We start from the raw sequence: 18,673 nt of genomic DNA, 5'->3' as shown, positions 1-18,673 counted from the left end.
AGATGATTTATGTCATTACCCTCATGGTGTCTGGACATGTCAACAAGAGTGTGAACAATTAGTTGAAATGGGACACTTCCCAGAGACACAATATGATCCAGATTTTGATGAGTCTAACAACTACTCATATTGTGGCTGGGAAGGTCAAAATCAAAGAGATCTTAGTGATCCATACTTTGTTCATCAAGAGACATCTTCACTGGAGTGCACTTTCAATAAATTCATGCAAGATTGTCCCCCAATGCCACAAGATGATCCATACTATGATGAATTCAACAATTCTTCAAGTTGTGCTTGGGAGGATCAAAATCAGAGAGCACTCAATGTGACATACTCCATTAATCAAGAGCCATCATCACTTGAGCAAACCTTCAACTCATTTATGCAAAATTGTCCAACCTCACCTCCCAGTTTCTCATGTGAAAATTCTTCATCACTTGATGATGTCTCAACACAAAGTTTCCTCCACGATCTATACCAACCACAAAATTCATTCCATAATTCACAAAATTCATTCCATGTCCCTCAAAACATCACCACAACACATCCATGCCCATAAAATTACTCTCAACCTTCATCCCTTGAGCTAGCATTTGAACAATACCTATAAACATCCATAGACTTCTGGAAGGAGCAAGAAACCCTCTGCAATAAGATGGATGGATATTTGGAGCAAGCAAGGAGAAACAAAGAAGTGCTAAGCAAGAAAGATGAAGACCAATTGGTGGATGTGAAGGAGGAAGTAGAAGAGCAAGATAAAGAGGCTACTGTATCAAGTGAAATTTCAATAGAGGAGGAGGTTGTGGAGGTATTTGAACCTGGGACTACAGATCTACAGAAGGCACCTGAGATGACAAAAGAACATGAAAGCTCACAACCCTCACAAACTCTCCTGAACCAAAGAGTGTTAGCACTTAAATCCGTGATTAAGAGATATGAAGAGGAGATGAAGAAATCTTGGGAAGATCAACAAACCTCCTCCATAAAAGTGCTATTAAATCAGATGTTGAGTACAAAGGAGGAAGTGGAGGAACAAGAAAGTGAGAAAGACAATCAAGGGAGTCCAAACTCAAGTGAAGCAGAGAATTACATAGATGAAGGGCTCATGGAACCATCAATTCAAAAGGCTCTTGATGAAGATACAACTCCAATAATCACACAGCAACCATGTATCAAACAAGTGAAGGCAACCAACAACAACACTGAAGAGAGGATTGTGACCAAGCCACCATTGAACATATTAGGGAAGAAGGAGAAGTTAACCACAAGCAATCCAACCCCTGGACCACCAGCAAGAAAGCTCAATCAAGCAACCAACAAAAGGAAGCTTGCTGGGGAGTGACCAAGAAAGGGGGCACGGACTGGCTCCTCTTTACCATTGAGGTTATTCCTCTTAACAAACTGGAAGAAGAGGAAGAAAGTCATCAGCTACAGGTAAGTAGTTTTTACTTTCTTAGTTATTTCAATAAAGGAGTTAAGTAGATTTTTCTGTATTGGAAAGAGCTAAGTTTGGTGTTGCACACCAAAACAATTAAGGGGTGAATGTTGGATGCTAAGTTTGGTGTTCCACTAAAAAAAAATTTCATTAAGAACACATTGCACCCTCAGCATGACTAGTATCAGCTCCTCACAATCAGAAAAACTACTTAATAAAAGTTATGTTTCTAGTTTTTAGTTTGTTTTCTAGTTCATAGTTATTTTCTAGTTCATAGTTTACTTTCCTAATAAAAAGTACTTGATGTTTCATGCATGTATTTATTCTTATGCATATAGAAGTGGGCAAGGAACTAAGTTTGGTGTTCTCACACCAACTTAGGTTCAGAGAATCACAAGCATGCATGCATGCTAACTATTTCTCAAGTGCTTGGGGAACAAGCAACTTTCAATATCTCTTGTAGCAAGTCATTCAATCTCTTGAAGGGAAAGATACATCATCATATGGATGGACGAGGGAAGGACATGGAACCCAACAATGATGATGACACAAGAGGAGAAAAATGGACTCCAAGAGGTTGTATTGTTCTCTTACTGACTTTAGTTTAAACATGCTAATTGAAAGTGTAAATATCCCCTGTTGATTTGTGTCTTCTTAGATTTATTTACTGTCTGTTAGTTTGTTTGTTTCCATGTTGTTCTGGCTTGCTGGTCTAAGTGCTTAATTTATTTTCATCTTACTTGAATTATATGCTTTATTTCTCATGCTTGAATAAAAGAAAAATAACTGTGAAATAGAGAAAGAGTAAAAGTCTGGTATGATATGAGACAGGATGAGGTTGTGGTGGTATGTGCTGGTTCATTAGTTTATGTAGTGGTATGTGCTGGTTCATTAGTTGATTTATAAATAAGGCTGAATGTTAGCATAACTTTGTGATATGAACTTGAATTGCATTTCATGAGACTTGACAAATGAAAAAGGTCCAAAATAAAAGAAAGAGAATGCAAGAGAAAGAAACAAAAAGAAATAAACAAGACTGGGCACCAATGGCTGGAAATTTGGATAAATGCCTGTGATGTTCTTGTACAAAGATAAGCTTGGATAACTAGGTTCTAAGGGGTGCTTCATCACCCGGGAACTTGGGTTAACTAACCCGGGATTGCCAACCGAAAGTCCACCATCAAGAGCTACTTTGAGACAAAGCATTTAGTAACCCAAAGAGGTGCTAGGCATCAATTTTCAAAGAACAAAACAAAGCTAAATGCCTGTGATGTGTGTGTGCTAAGGAGATGCTTGAGCAAGTAAGCCCATAGGGGTGTTTCAACACCTAGCATCTTAAACCAACTAGGGCGGGAATGCTGGTTGAAAGCTTACTCTAAAAAGCTACCTTACCACATAGCATTAAGCCTCAGCAAGCAATAAATCTCAGCCAAGAAAGAGAACAAGAAAAACTAAGGACCAAGCAATAACAAGTCTCATTTTTTGTGTAATTCAAGTAAGGATCCAAAGGAATGTTGATGTCTCAGTCACAGAATAAAAGTCTATAAGATACCATGCATGAAAAACCCCATTAATCAATATTCAATGTCTTCTAATAAAGGGCTTAGACACTTCTCTACTTCCATTAATTTTCCTTATGCTTTATTGCTTGCTTGGGGACAAGCAAGATTGAAGTTTAGTGTTGTGATGACAAGTCATCTTAGGCTAGTTTCACAAGCCTATTTCATTAGTTTTATTTGGTTTTCATGCATTTTTAGGCAATAAGTAAGTGTTTGAGTGAGAATTTCATGCTTGTCTTGATTCAATCAAACATTGTTAATTTTATGCATTTTCATTAGATTTCTTGCAAGATTTAGTTGATAATATGAATGATGCAAGATTTAATGATTATTCCAAGCCTTTAATTTCATGTTTGGTTGATTTCAGGCGAAAAAATGGAGAGAAAAGAGAGATTCTGGGGCACATTTGGGAGTTTGGCACACTTTGAAGCCTTAGGCCATGCTTTTAAAAGCGTGGCCCATAACTAAATCAAGGAAGCGTGCTCTATTTCACCATCAGCATTCATTTTCAAAGAGAACGCTACATTGCATAAGTGAACATTTTCGTGCAATTTCAAAATTGGAATTGGAATTTTGCAACTGACGTGGACGCGCACCTGCCGCGCCTGTGCCGATGGAGTAAAAGTGGTGATGGACGCAGACGCGTACAAGATGCTGGAACGCAGAGTTGATATATTGCTATACACACGCAAGCGCACAAGGCACACACGCGTACATAGCATTCATAGTGCGAATGGAGTGTTCAGTTAATGAACGCTGCTCAAGGATGCGCTCGCGCCGATGATGAGGAATGCCAGCGATGCGCAAGCACACAAGGCGCGCACACGTACATAGCATTCATAGCGCGAACGGAGTGTTCAATTAATGAACGCTGCTCAAGGACGCGCTCGTGCACAGTTCGTGCTCGCCCCAATGATTAGGAATGCCAAGGACGCGCACGCACCAAGGACGCGTCCGCGTGGTTGCCCGAACTCTCCATTCTCTAAATGAACGCAACATTCTCCTGGGAGCAGAATTGTGGTTCAATTTAGCTGATTCCAAGCCCATTGAAGCTCCAAAGCAAGCAGAGCCCATTAACATCACTCAAAGGCACAAGAGATAGTTAGAATAGGAATTTCATTTGATTTGTAATTTGTTTGCAATTTCATTTTTATTTTGTAAAGCCTATATAAAGGCATCAGTTGCATTTTAAAGAGGGGAGATCGGTTAGGCTACAATAGTAGTAGGCAGCAGTAGGAGTAGGAGTAGGATAGAATAGAAAGCTCTCTTTGATACACTTTTATTCTTCTGCACTTTTACATTTCAAGTATTGAATTCAATTTGGCTTATGCAATTTTAGTTTTTGATAATCTTCTGCTACAATTTCTTTATCTGCAACTTTACAATTCTGTTCATGATTCTGCCTGCTTTAATTTTCCTGCAATTTAAATTTCCTGTTACTTGTTCTCAAGATCTCTTTGATTGTTTGATTTACTGTCTTCTTTAAATTCCCTGCGCCTAATTCCCTTTACATTTGCTGCACTTTATATTTCTTGCTCTTTAAGATTCAGTCACTTTACTTTCTGCAATTTAAATTCCCTGCAATTTACATTCAGCTGATCAATTCTCATTCAATTCAATACTGTCTGCTTGATTAAACTGATCACTCACTAAAGTTGCTTGATCCCTCAATCCCTGTGGGATCGACCTCACTCTTCTGAGTTATTACTACTTGATGCGACCCAGTACACTTGCCGGTGAGTTTGTGTAGAATCGTTTTTCCCTCATCACCTAAGCAGCTCAATCTAAGCTGTCCCTAACCATGTGCTTGTGGCTTGAAGGTGTCAAGTGAAAAACTTGAGACTGAGCGGTTAAAGATGTGGTCCAAAGCAAAAAGAGTGTGCTTAAGAACTCTGGACACCTTTATCTGAGGACTCTAGCAAAGCTGAATCACAATCTGAAAAGGTTCACCCAGGTAAAGTGTCTGTGGGATGAATGTATCTGGTGGTAATACTGGAAAACAGAGTGCTTAGGATCACGGCCAAGACTCAGAAAGCTGTGTTCAAGAATCAAAATAAGCTGAACTAGGAGAGTCAATAATATCATCTTGATTCTAAGTTCCTAAGGATGCCAACATCTCTGAGTTTCAATGGATAGTGAAATGCCAAAACTATTTAGAAGCAAAAAGCTACTAAGTCCCGCTCATCTGATTTTAACTAAGCTTCATTTGAAACTTAGAAATTTATTGTATCTTTATTTTCTTTTGTATCCTACTGTGTTTTTAGTTTCTTGGGGACAAGTAATGGTTTAAGTTTTGTGTTGTGATGAGCGGATATTTTATACACTTTTTGACATCATTTTCATATAGTTTTTAGTAGTTTTTATTTAGTTTTTATTGAGTTTTTATAGGTTTTAGTGTTAAATACACATTTCTAGATTCTATTATGAGTTTTTGTGTTTTTGGGCAATTTCAGGTATTTTCTGGCTGAAATTGAGGAGCTGGAGCAGAAGTTTGATTCAGAGACAAAGAAAGCACTGCAGATGCTGTCTAGATCTGACCTGCCTACATTTGGAAGAGCTTTTCTGGAGCTACAGATGTCCAAATAGAGCGCTCTTAACGGCTATGGAAAGCTGACTTCCAGAGCTTTCTAGCAATATATAATAGTCTATACTTTGCTTTGGATTAGAAGCCCCAAAACTAGCATTTAACGCTAGTTACTAGCCCCCTTCCAGACTTCCAGAGCCCAAAGAGCAGAGCCCAACGTCCAAAGGCCCAGAGAGGACCCCCTAGCTGGCATTCCATGCCCAAGGAGCCTCATAGCACGTGGATCTCATTAAAGCTCAGCCCAAACACTCATCAAAAGGGCCTCAGAAGTGGACTTTAGCACTAAATAGACTGTTTTACCCTTACTAGTCATCTGTTTAGTATTTAAGGGATTAGATTCATGTAATTTAAAAAGAGAATCAACATATCACACTTATCATACGCCTCCTACTGAGGGAGGTCTGGCATATTTTCGTTTTCTCCAGTGTTTTTATCTTCAGTATGAGTTTCTAAACCTCCTAGGTTGAGGGGAAGAGCCCTGCTGAGTCCTATGAATTCATAAAAGTACTATTTCTTCTTCTTCGACCCATGTCTGATCTATCTCTAAGATGTATATTCCGATCTTCATCATGTTGAATAGGACGATCTAACAAATTGGCTCTGTTTATCACATCAAGACGAACGTGCCTGACAAACACGCACGTCTACTTGGGTTCATGTGAGTACCTGGAAGAAAAGCATGAGCCAACAGCTATGTTTATACATCTCTCAGACGGTCAATCCATGATTTTGTTGGGGACTTCTTGAGACACCAGTTTAGCCGATCTCTGGGGAGATTAAAGTCTCCGTGGTATAGGCTAGAATCAAGAAGCAGCGTTCTCTGATCCAGAAGATTCAACCTTGTCTGTGGCATTTTGAGTAGGATCGCCAAGAGAATGGACTGCTATGCGCTTCACCCTTCATCAGATTGAATATCACGACCACTAACCATGGCCGTGTTCATTCTGTAGCAGAGGAGATCAATGACCATGGGCAATGGCTTTGATCACTTACAGCCTGCCATAGAAGAAGATCATTCACAAACAAAGAAGACAGTAGTACCAGAGTTACTTCAGAAAGAGAAAGCAACTCCAACTCTCAACCCTATTCCCATTATTACTATTCTCAGCATATAATTCCTAATAGCTAACTTTTTAATAGTGAATTCCTTCTGATTTTGCCTGGCTAAGATTTGCAAGACAACCATAGCTTGCTTCAAGCCACAATCCTCGTGGGATCGACCCTGACTCGCTCAGGTATTACTTGGACGACACACTGCACTTGCTGGTATTGCTGCTGTTGTACGAAATAGTGTTGGTTTTGCTTACACGCACATCAATAGTGTATAACCTCCAAGGCATATTGTGATTAAAGAATTGGAAGAAGTGGGGCAAGCACCAAAGCCCCCTATTTATGATGATTCTGCATTAGCATATGATCCTTTTGAGTTTGATGAATCTTTCCCCATTGAGTTTGAGATTGATGTTGAGGTAGATTTCACTCAACCCCCAAGATATGATTTGAGTGATGGGGAAGAGCTAGAAGACATTGGTGAAGAAGCATGTGAACTTGAGGAAGCTTGGCAAGAGGTAGAGCTTGAAGAACCTTGCCAAGTGGTAGAAGCCCCTAGAAGAGGATGGATAGGAGTGGAATGTGCTTTATCAAGGTCATTGGAAACTTCTCTACCTAGGCAACCATCTAATCCTTCATTTGAGTGGGTAAACCTTATCACTTTTAGCTTTATTATCCCACTTGAATTTGGTTTGCTTGAAATAGATGGCTAACTTAGGGAACTTTTTGGAATAAATCATAAGAGAAGGATGTTTAGTGGTTGGCGTTATAAATCTAGGCTCAATATGGTTGGAAGCTCAAAATTGAGGAGCAAGGGTTGGACTAGTGCTTAAATGGATGGGTTTAGGAGGATCGTTTAGTGCCTAAGTGAGAGTTCGGCTTGCTTATTACCCAATTAGAACTATGATGATCAACTTGAAGATGGGTGTGAAAACAAAGTGTGGGATCTCGGATTAGAAAAAGAGGATCAATTTTGGGAGCTCATGGTTTGTGAACTCCATCAAAGCATTGGTGGGAGTTCAAGGATGAATTCAAGCACAAGCCACCTTGATGAGAGCACCCCATAAGTCCAACTTAAGGACAATAAATAAAAGTGCTAGGTGGGAGATACCCTACCATGGTAACGTCTTTTCACTTTTCTCTTTTGTATATATTGGTAAAATTTGTTTAATGTCGTGTTTTGTTTAGTTAATTGAGTTTATTTGGGATTCTAGTAGGTTAAATAAGGTTTTATGGTGTTTTGATAGCTGTTTCGATGTTTGGAATGCTTGGTTTGGTGCAAGAAATTGGAAAATTTTGAAAAACATAGCACTCAATCACGCGTACGCATCACCCACGCGTACCCGTGACCCCCAAGTTTCCAACCACTCACGCGTATGCTTCGTCCACGCGTACGCGTGACACTTAAAATTTTCAGGCCCAGTACAAAAACCAGAGAGTTGTGTGCGTAGTGTGCTGAAATTGTGCCTCTAGTACAATTTTGACCCACGCGTATGTGTGACCCACGCATACGCGTCATTTGCCTCTCTACACTATCACACGTGCGCATCGACGATGCATGCGCATCGCACCCCAAATCTGCCATGCACTCGTACACGTGACCTGACGCGTACGCGTGACCCCCCACTCCTGTTTCACTACTCTTCTTTTCTTCTCTTCTTCCTATTTCTTCTCTTCTCTTCTTCTATTTCCTTCCTCCAGTCATCAACCACCACTACCATGAACCATCTAACACCATTCCTATGTGTTAGTTAGTTAGCTTAATTTTTGTTTAAGGTGATAAGTGTTGGATTGTTAATTTGAATTGCTGTTTCTTAATGATGAAATTGTTCATTGTTGGGTTTCTTTATTGAGGTTATATTTGTTGCTTGGTTGAGTTCTTAATGCTTAATTTTGTGCATACCAAGTACTTGCACATTGCCTTCAAGCTTCACAAATCTTTTGAATTGCATGTTTTGGCCACCATGTGATTTGATTTCTTTATCTATGATGAGGCAATCGTCTATTGTCCATGCATTTTTTTGTTAGGTGATGCTTGTTTATGATTGACCCTTATTCACATCACCTATTTCATATATTGAGATTTTGGAATTGTGGAATTGGGTCAAAAGCTTACCTAGTGACATATTTTTGAGCTTTGTAAAGCTTTGTAGACCATGCTTGCTATGTTATTGAGTTTAATTTCTATCTTCTTTTTCCTAAGTTCCATAGCACCCATGTGTTCCACCTCTATGTCACTTAGGTATTGCAGATAAAAACTTCAATATGTGTCATTGTTTGATGTGTGAGCTTTATATTTTATTTTGTTCATTAAAGTTTACTTACACATCAATCAATGTCCATTCATTATCCAATTCACAATTGCTTAATTCTTGCTTGAATGTTTTCATGCTTCTTTATTACTTGTTTGTTTATCTTATTTTACAAGTTTTCTTTAAAGTATTTAAAGCACACTAAAATGAGTGAAGCGTATGCTTCTTTTGTGTAGTTGTGATATAGCTTTTAAATGCTAGTGGTGTATTCTAAACCGCATGCAACTTAGAACTCACACATCATCCTCCTTAATGTCACAAACTGAGTCACTCACTTCATTTTAGTGATTCTTACCTCATTCCAACAATCTATGCTTCTTTGCTTGTGCATTTACTTGTCTTACCTTCCAGTTTTCTATCTTTCAGGACGATTCATCATAAGCAAAAAGCAGAAGCGGGAAAAAAAGAACACGTAGCAAGCAGTTGATCCACCAGCTGAAGGTGACAATCCGGAAAGTCGTCGTACCTCCTTGCTCATCTTTGAATGCACTGAGGACGGTGCAAACTTTTAAGTGTGGGGAGGTCGTCCGACCGATCGGCCATCTTTGGGTGGCAAATTTCTAATCCCAGCACTTTCGCATTTCATTTTTAGGTCTTTTAGAATTTTAGTTGCATTTTCTTAGTTTGCATATATATAATAAGCTTAGCCAAAATAATGAAATTTTCCAAGGATTTTATCTATAGGGCACCCCAATTGATTTGAAAAAAAAAATTTTAGAACTTGCTTGAATTATACATTTTGAAACATGTTTTTTTGAGCTAAGAACACATAAGCATGTGAGTTTTGAGCCTAATTGTGTGGTTACATCATATAACCACTATTTTCATTATTGTGTGTATTATTCTCTTTCTATGATTGTAATCTTTGATTTGTTTGATTTTTTATGTCCATTATTTTGTGTATGAATGCACTTATATGATTGAGGCCATCGTTTCAAATAGCTCACTTACCCAAATAGCCTTATCTTTTATCTACCATTGTTAGCCAACTTTGAGCCTATGCTAAACCCCTTTTGTTCTTAATTTTAGCACATTACAAGTCTTAAAGTGGAAAATAATAAATGTCCCTTGTTTGGATCTTTGATTAGCTTAGGCTAGTGAGAGTGTGTATCATTTAAGAGGGAGAAGCTTGGGAACATTGGGTAGAGATAAAAGGGTATTTTATAGTTTTGTTAAAAATTTTAGAAATTTGGTACATACTCATGCATTAAATGTTAAACCATATGCATTAATTCTCTTGTATATATGTTTAGTCTAAATAAAATTAGAAAAACAAAAAGAAAAAGAAAAAAATAGAAAACAAAAAAAGAAAGAAAAAGAAAAGCAATAAAAAAGGGACAAAATGCCCCAAAGTAAAGTTCAATAATAATCAATGCATATGGGATGTAAATTGAAAAGAGAATGCATGAGTATGTGAAAAAGTGAGAATTATGGGTAGTTAGGTTAGCTTTGAAATTTTATAAGTTGTCATAGCTTAGGTGGGAAGCTTAGGTTAATCAAAGATTCAAATTTCAAGCTCACTTGACTAAATACAATCCTACCTTTACCCTAACCCTATTACAACCTATGGATAAGTCCTCATGATATTTGTATACATGCATTGAATAATTGTTCATTGTTAGATGAAAAATAAATCTTGGAAAGCATGATTAGAGGAGAATTGAGTGAATCAACCCTATACACTGGAGTGACTAGAGCGGATACACATCCGGTGAGGGTTCGATTGCTCAATTACATGTTCTCACCTATGATCATCTCCTTTCTTGCAAGTTGTTAAAATCTTTTCAATAACTCAATTCAATTGTGGGTTTGATTTGATTGCTATTGTCTTAGCCCTTATGTTCATACAAGTTTCCTTGGGGATTGATTTATTTTGACCAAGTAGTTACATTCATTTAGATAGATTGCATGTAGGTAGATTGCATGTAGATAGTTTGCATTGAATAAATGTTAGTACACTTTGTCTCTTTCTTGAGTTTAGCATGAGAACATGCTTAGTTTAAGTGTGGAAAGATTTGATAAACTCCAATTTTGTGGTTTATCTTGTATTCAATTTAGGAGATTTTATAAACTTTTCTCACATTTATTCAATGAAATAGCATGGTTTTTGTAATTCTCCCTAATTTGTGCTTAAGAGTGAAAACATGCTTTTTAACCCTTAAAATAGCTAAATATAATTCACTTTAATTCCATTCGATGCCTTGATATGTTTGTTAATTAATTTTAGATTCATAAGGCAAGTATTGGATAGAAGAAGTGAAGAAAAAAGCATGCAAAGTGGAGAATTCATGAAGAAATGAGCATTTGGAGAATTGAAGGCCACGCGCACGCGTCACCCACACATATGCGTGAGGAGGAAATTTGCCAGCGACGTGCACGCGTGACGCTAATCACGTTACCTCATTAAAGTGAATTTGCTGGGGGCAATTTCTGAGCTTTCCAGGCCCAAATTCAACTCATTTCTGAAGATATTTGATGCAGAACTCAAGATGGGTCAAGGGGGAGCAATTAGATTAGCTTAGGATCATGCTTTAGGTAGTTTCTAGAGAGAGAAGCTCCCTCTTCTCTCTAGAATTAGGGTAGATTTGTGGTGGATCTCTTCTAGTTTTAGTTTTTAATTCTTGCTTTCAATTAGTTTTTCTTGCAAAGAAATTACATCTTTGCTCTCTTAGTCCTTTTTGATAATTTCTCTTTTATACCTTTGTTTAGTTTATGAACACTGTTTTTGGATTTGGATTTTCTTTAATGCAATTTTATGTTTTCATGTCATTGATGTTTAATTGAGTTCTTAGTATTGTTTCCTTACAGTTGGTAGTTGTAGATTCATTATTCTTGTACTTTTATAATTCTTTCCTTTTATGCCTTTCAAGTGTTTGACAAAATTCTTGGTTGGATGTTAGAGTAGCTTTTTGAGCATTCTTGGCTTGGAAAGAGAAATTAGGCAATCATGAGTCATTAATACCCAACTTATGTTGGTGATATAGAGTTGTTAGTTAATATGGTTTCCATTGACTCTAATCTCTTGTTAATTCAATTAGTAAGTTGATTAGGACTTATGAATTGAGATTAACTTGTCTTATTTGACTTTCTCTCAATGTGAAGATAATATTGTACCTTCTCCTGATGATGGAGATGACAAAATAGGATTAGCTCTTGATAATTATTGTGTTATGATTAATGACTAGAAAAGAAAGCCTTGATTCTCAATCCTTGCCATGAATGTCTCTCTCTTTAATAATTGCTTTCTTTAGTTGTTTGATTTACATTTCTTGCCTTTTTAATTTCTTGTCTTCTTATATGCAAACCACCCCTTGGATACCATAACCAATAATATGCATACCTCACTATAATTCCTTTGAGAGACTGATAAACCCCGATTTTGTGGTTTATCTTATGCTTATTTTGGGGAATTTTATCTCATTTTCCTACATTTATTCAATGAAATAGCATGATTTTGCAATTCTCCCTTGGTTTGTGCTTAAATGTGAAAACATGCTTTTTAGGCCTTAAAATAGCTAAATTTAATTCACTTTAATTCCATTCAATACCTTGATATGTTTTTTAAGTGATTTCAGGTTCATAAGGCAAGTATTGGATGGAAGAAGTGAGGAGAAAAGCATGCAAAGTGGGAGAACTCATGAAGAAATGAAGGAACCGTAAAGTTGTCAAGCCTGACCTCTTCGCACTCAAACGACCATAACTTGAGCTACAGAGGTTCAAATGAGGCGGTTCTAGTTGTGTTAGAAAGATAACATCTGGGGCTTCGAAATGATATAAAATATGCCATATGTTGCTTTGCGTTCAAGGGCGCACACGTGCCATGTACGCGTGTGCGCCAATGGAGCTGCGTGGGTCCACTATTTGCACTTCGTTGGGGGTGATTTCTAGCTCATTTTGGGCCCAATCCAACTCATTTCTGATGCTATTGAACCCAAGGATTGAGAGGGGAATGAACCAAGTAGTCATAGTTTAGTTTTCATCATGTTGTAGGTAGAATTCTAGAGAGAGAAGCTCTCCCTTCTCTCTATAATTTAGGGTAGTTTAGGTTTAATTTTCTTAAATCCAATTTTCAATTCTTCTTTTGATTTTAATTCTCATTACATTTTAGTGTTCTATTGTCTTAATCTTCTTAGTTTCTCTTGTTAATTTCTTGTTTTGCTCTCTTTTATGTTTATGAACAATTGTTGGATCTTATTTTTCTTTAATGCAATTTTATGTTTCCATGCTCTTTTATGTTCATCTTCATTGTTATTGTTGAATTCCTGCTTATGTTAGTCATGGGTTCCTTTAATTCTTTAACTTGATGATGTTTACTTTTCTTGCACTCTAGGTGTTTGATAAAATGTTTCCTCTAGTTTTTGAGTAGTTTTCTTTGCTCTTGGCCTAGGCTAAGGGAATTGAGTGACCTTGAGTCATTGGGTCTTATTGAATTGGTAATTTGAGAATCCTTGGTGATCAATTTGACACTCATTGACGCCAACCCACTACTAATCTAATTAGTAGGTAGGTTGGGACTTATGGGTTGATGTGATCAAACCTATTTGACGTACTTCAAGCCTAGGAGTAGATATTACGTACTTAAGGCTTTGGAAGTAGACTTAATAGGTTGGCCTCTCATAATTATCAATATTTGGTATGTAGACAAGGATGGTGATCTCAATTACCTATGTCTAGCCAAGAGTTCTTTTCCTTTATTTTATTAGTTCTTATCATTTTACTTTCTTGTCATTTAATTTTTCTTGCCACTTAATTTCTTGCAAAAACATAAAACCAACCCCCTTACTCCCTTCATAGCCAATAATTGAGCACTTCATTGCAATTCCTTGTGAGACGACCCGGAGTCCAAATACTCCGGTTAATTCTTATTGGGGTTTGTACTTGTGACAACTCAAATTTTTGATGTGGGAATTGTTTGTTGGTTTAGAACTATGCTTACAATGAAGTTCTTATTTCTAGAAGAGAAATTCTAAACCATCGAGCAAAACTCATTATCAGAGATGACCCAAGATCTAATACTCTCGCTATTTTTATTGGTTTACATTCGTGACAAATAAAATTAAACTTTGATAGAGGATTAGTTGTTAGTCTAGACTATACTTGCAACGAAGTGATCCAATTTATTCAGGAATTCTAGATCAACATAAAATACTACATCAGGCACATATAAGGTAAGTATCCTCAAACCCTAGTAAATTCCTTGGTTAATTGTGAATGAGCATTAAGTTGGTGCATGTGAATGTGATAATATGTGTTAGGTAATGTATATATGTGATTGAAACTCAATTGAAGAGATTGGATGCTTGTTTATGCCTTGGGGGCTGAGGTTTCAGTGTCGGAGGCTTGTGACCTCACCGATTTGGGTGTTTTTGGCTTAGGGAAGAAATCGGCCACGGTATGGTTTTGGTTTCTTGGATATAATATGTAATGTCTTGTGAAAACTTAGGCTAGAGGATCATAGGATAAGTTGGAATGATAAAGTATGTTAAATGCGTAGCACTTGATGATAATTGTTGTTATGGGTTGAGTATTTGTTGATGATTATTGTTTGTGATGGAACTAGAATGTTAATTGATGATTGAATGATGGTTGACAAGTTGATAATGATGAATATGCATAGATGATGGATTGTTGATGATCTTATTTGTTAATTAAGAAATTTAGGTGTGAGATGGTATAATATTGAAGTACGATTGGTTATGGTATGATGGGGAGATTTTGGTGATGTAAATGGTATATTATGGTATTAGTTTGTATGAGTGGTGTTCCGAGGGTTACCTGAAACTGTAGGCCAATCTCGGATGAGATCTTCTGTACTGGTCGGAGATGACGTGTCTGGCTGGCTGGTGGCGGCCGGAGCTGTTGTGTCCAACTTGTTGGACTGGCTTCACTTCTGATCCTTGATCACCAGAGGGTGGGGGGTACTTGCAAGAGACTTCGATGCTTAAGTTAGCACGGGTATTAAGCAGGTTTATTGTAGAATTAGAGTATGAGTTATACCTGGGTGCTCCAGTGTATTTATAGTGGTTGTAGAGTGACCTTTTCTAGATAAGATAAGTTAGTTATCTTATCTTATCTTTATCTTTGAGTTGAGGTCAGCATATCTTCAAGGGAACCGTCCTTATCTCTATGGGCTTGGAGGGCCGGTGGATTTGGGTTGTGTTCCTCTATTTGGGCCCTTTATTGGGCTTTCCTGTCGATTTGGCCGACCTCTTTGAGAAGAGATCGGATAGTGATGCCAGGGCATTTTGGCCAGTTTCACTGACCTTTTCTTTATGGTTTTAGGGTAGTTTCATGCATTTTCTTAGGAAATAAGCAAGTTTTGGGTAAATAATCACTTACATCTTGATTCAAGCAAACATTGTGAATTTTACATGATTTCATGAGAATTATGCATGAATTAAATGACAAAATTGAATGATGCATGTCTCATAACTTGGATTAGAGCTTTGATGCACTTTATTGCTTGATTTCAGGACAAAGGAAGCAAGGAAGAACCATGTTAGTAGCCACGTTAGTCTAGCTAACATGACCACTAACGTGGAATGGAGGCTAGCTTGCAACGTTAATGAGAAAAGTGATCGCCATTAACGCCTTCGTGAGACATCATAGCCCATGTTAGTTGCACGTTAACATAGTTAACGTGGAAGCTAACGTGGAAGAGAAGTAGAACTCCAACGTTAGTGGTAAAAGTAAGTGCAACTAACGTTCCAAAGTGGCAGCTGGCCACGTTAAGAGTCACGTTAACTCAGTTAACGTGAACTCTAACGTGGATGAGGAAGCTAATGCTAACGTTAGTGACAGTCACCTTTGTCACTAACGTTGGACTAAGCTCATATTTGCCATGTTAAGAGTCACGTTAACCTAGTTAACGTGGACTCTAACGTGGAGGGAGCAAGGAATCACCAACGTTAGTGACACTCACCTTTGTCACTAACGTTGGATTAAGCCACTGAGCCACGTTAGTTGCCACGTTAATTACATTAACGTGGAAGCTAACGTGGAGAAGAGGGATGATGAGCCAACGTTAGTGACACTCAGCTTTGTCACTAACGTTGGAGATGGCTATCAATACCACGTTAGAAGTCACGTTAACCTAGTTAACATGAACTCTAACGTGGGAAGAAGTGGCATTTTGAAGCGTTAGTGACAAAGATAAGTGTCACTAACGCTCTCGAAGATTTGGCAAGCCTACGTTAAAGGCCACGTTAACTATACTAACGTGAACTCTAACGTAGGGAGAAAGGGGTACTCTCAACGTTATTGGAAAAGGTAAACCCCAGTAACGTTTGCGAAGGGCCAAGAAGCAACGTTAGTGGTCACGTTAGTATCACTAACGTTGAAGTTAACGTGGACCATTTTTGGGTTAGGAACGTTAGTGAAAAAGGTGATTGTCACTAACGTTCTCGACCCCACAGTTTCACTTAACGTTAACACCACTAACGCCCCAAGCTAAAGTCCATACCTACTGCACACTTTCTCTGCAAGTAAAGCTAAGCCCACTGAAGAAGATAACTGCTTCAACTCAAGATCCAAAGGCCCATATCCAAGACTTGAAGAAGCAACTAGAAGATCAGAAGAATAATATAAATAGGGAGAACTTTGAACTAGAAAGGGGCTTTTGGGGCATTATTAAAATTACTCTCTGTATTTTTTACTTTCTCTGCAACTTCTAGTTTAACTTTTCAGAATGCATTCTCCATCTTTGTTTTCCATTCCCAAAGCTATGAGCAACTAAACCCCTTTCATTGGGTTAGGGAGCTCTGTTGTAATTTGATGGATCAATAATAGTTTTCATTATTCTTCTTCTTTCTTTTCTCTTGATTTTACTAGAAAGCTTTCAGTCTTCACCCAATTGAGTAGTTATCCTGGAAAAGAAGCTATTCATACTTGGATCTCTTCGGAACCTTGGAAGAAGAATGAAGAGATCATGCTAGAAATGCTTTCTCATGTTGGACCAAATTGGGGTTTGGATGGATATAGTGACATATAATCCTACCAACACTTTGATTTGGAAATACATGTGGTATAATCAGTGATCATACCTCATCTCTTCTCATGAGCAATTGGACCAAGGAATTGGCTATTGATCAAGATTTGAGAGATTGAATTACCAAGGAATTGGAATTCAATCACTTAAGATTGCCAAGTAGATCAATGAATGCATTGATTGAGGAAGAGATGAAAATGAACTTGATCCGGAGGATGCAACATCTCCTAAGCCCAATGAACTCCCCATTTCTGATCTTACCCATTCTCTTTAATTTCTACCAATTTCTTTTATGATCATCTTCCCCATTCCCATTTAAGATTCTGCAATTTATTTTCCGTCATCTATTTTCAGCTCTTTATTTCCAGCATTTACATTTTCTGCTATTTACTTTCCCGTCATTTAATTTCCTGCAACTCTCAAACCAAATTCTGCTTAGCTCAACTAGAACATTCCTCCAATTAAAGTTGCTTGACCAATCAATCCATGTGGGATTCGACATCACTCTTTTGTGAGTTATTACTTGACGAAAATTCGGTATACTTGTCGAGGGAAATCTGTTGAGAGACAAGTTTTCGTGATCAAGTTTATGGCGCCGTTGCCGGGGATTGATTTTGTATCAACAATGATTAAATTGGTGGATAACTAGATTGAGCATTTTCCTTTTGTTTGATTAAGTTTCAACTAAGTAATTTACTTTCAGCTTGAGTTATTTCTTTCCCTTTACCTTTCACCCATTAGTTGTGTTACCTGCATTTTGTTTTAATATTTGGTTCACTGACCCACTAACTGTTTGATATATTGTATCACTCACACTAACAGCATTTCTACAGAAAATATTGTCTGCATCTATCTTTCTTGCTTGTGCCTTATTGGGTGTATGACAGGTAGAAGAAGCAGGGCTTCAACTTCCTTTGATTCTGAACCTGAGAGGACCTTCCTTAGATTAAGGAGGGAAGCAAGAGGGAAGAGAGTAGTTGGTGTTGAGAAAGAGGAGGAGTACTTTAAACCAAACATGGATGAGAATATGGAGAACCATCATGAAGAAGAGGCTCACAACCATGGCAGAGAAGGTCCAGCGCATCAGGCTGGACAAGAGAGAAGAGTTCTGGGTTCTTACATCAACCCAAATCTAGGAAACTATGGAAGTAGCATCCAAAGGCCAACCATACATGCCAACAACTTTGAACTAAAGCCACAGCTCATCACCCTTGTTCAGAACAATTGTTCATTCGGAGGAAGTGTCCAAGAAGACCCCAATCAACATCTAACCACCTTCCTGAGGATATGCGATATTGTGAAGTCTAATGGTGTTCACCCTGACACCTATAGACTACTTCTGTTTCCCTTCTCACTCAAGGACAAAGCATCTAAATGGTTGAAATCCTTTCCAAAGGAGAGTTTAGCAACTTGGGAAGACGTGGTGAACAAATTCTTAGCAAGATTCTATCCTCCTCAACGAATCAACAGGTTGAGAGCTGAGGTACAAACCTTCAGGCATCAAGATGGTGAGACTCTATATGAAGCATGGGAGAGGTTTAAGGACTTGACAAGAAGATGCCCGCCAGATATGTTCAATGAATGGGTGCAGTTGCATATTTTCTATGAAGGCCTTTCGTATGAATCAAAGAAGGCAGTAGACCACTCATCCGGGGGATCTCTGAACAAGAAGAAGACCATTGAAGAAGCCATAGATGTCATTGAGACTGTAGTAGAGAATGACTACTTCTATGCTTCTGAAAGAGG

At 38.0% G+C, this 18,673-nt stretch overlaps 1 non-coding gene across 1 annotated transcript; it reads right to left on the bottom strand.

Moving 5' to 3' along the window:
- Positions 1 to 18,395: 18,395 nt before the first annotated feature.
- Positions 18,396 to 18,502, bottom strand: LOC148545317 (small nucleolar RNA R71). Its single transcript, XR_015900471.1, has one exon. It is a non-coding gene; the product is annotated as a small nucleolar RNA R71 (small nucleolar RNA).
- Positions 18,503 to 18,673: the final 171 nt, after the last annotated feature.

Source organism: Arachis ipaensis, chromosome B9 (genome assembly GCF_059453495.1).
Source record: "Arachis ipaensis isolate K30076 ecotype BB chromosome B9, ASM5945349v1, whole genome shotgun sequence".
NCBI classification, from domain to species: domain Eukaryota; kingdom Viridiplantae; phylum Streptophyta; class Magnoliopsida; order Fabales; family Fabaceae; genus Arachis; species Arachis ipaensis.
The sequence above is the reverse complement of the archived record's forward strand: the minus strand, read 5'-3'. Positions and strand labels throughout refer to the sequence as shown.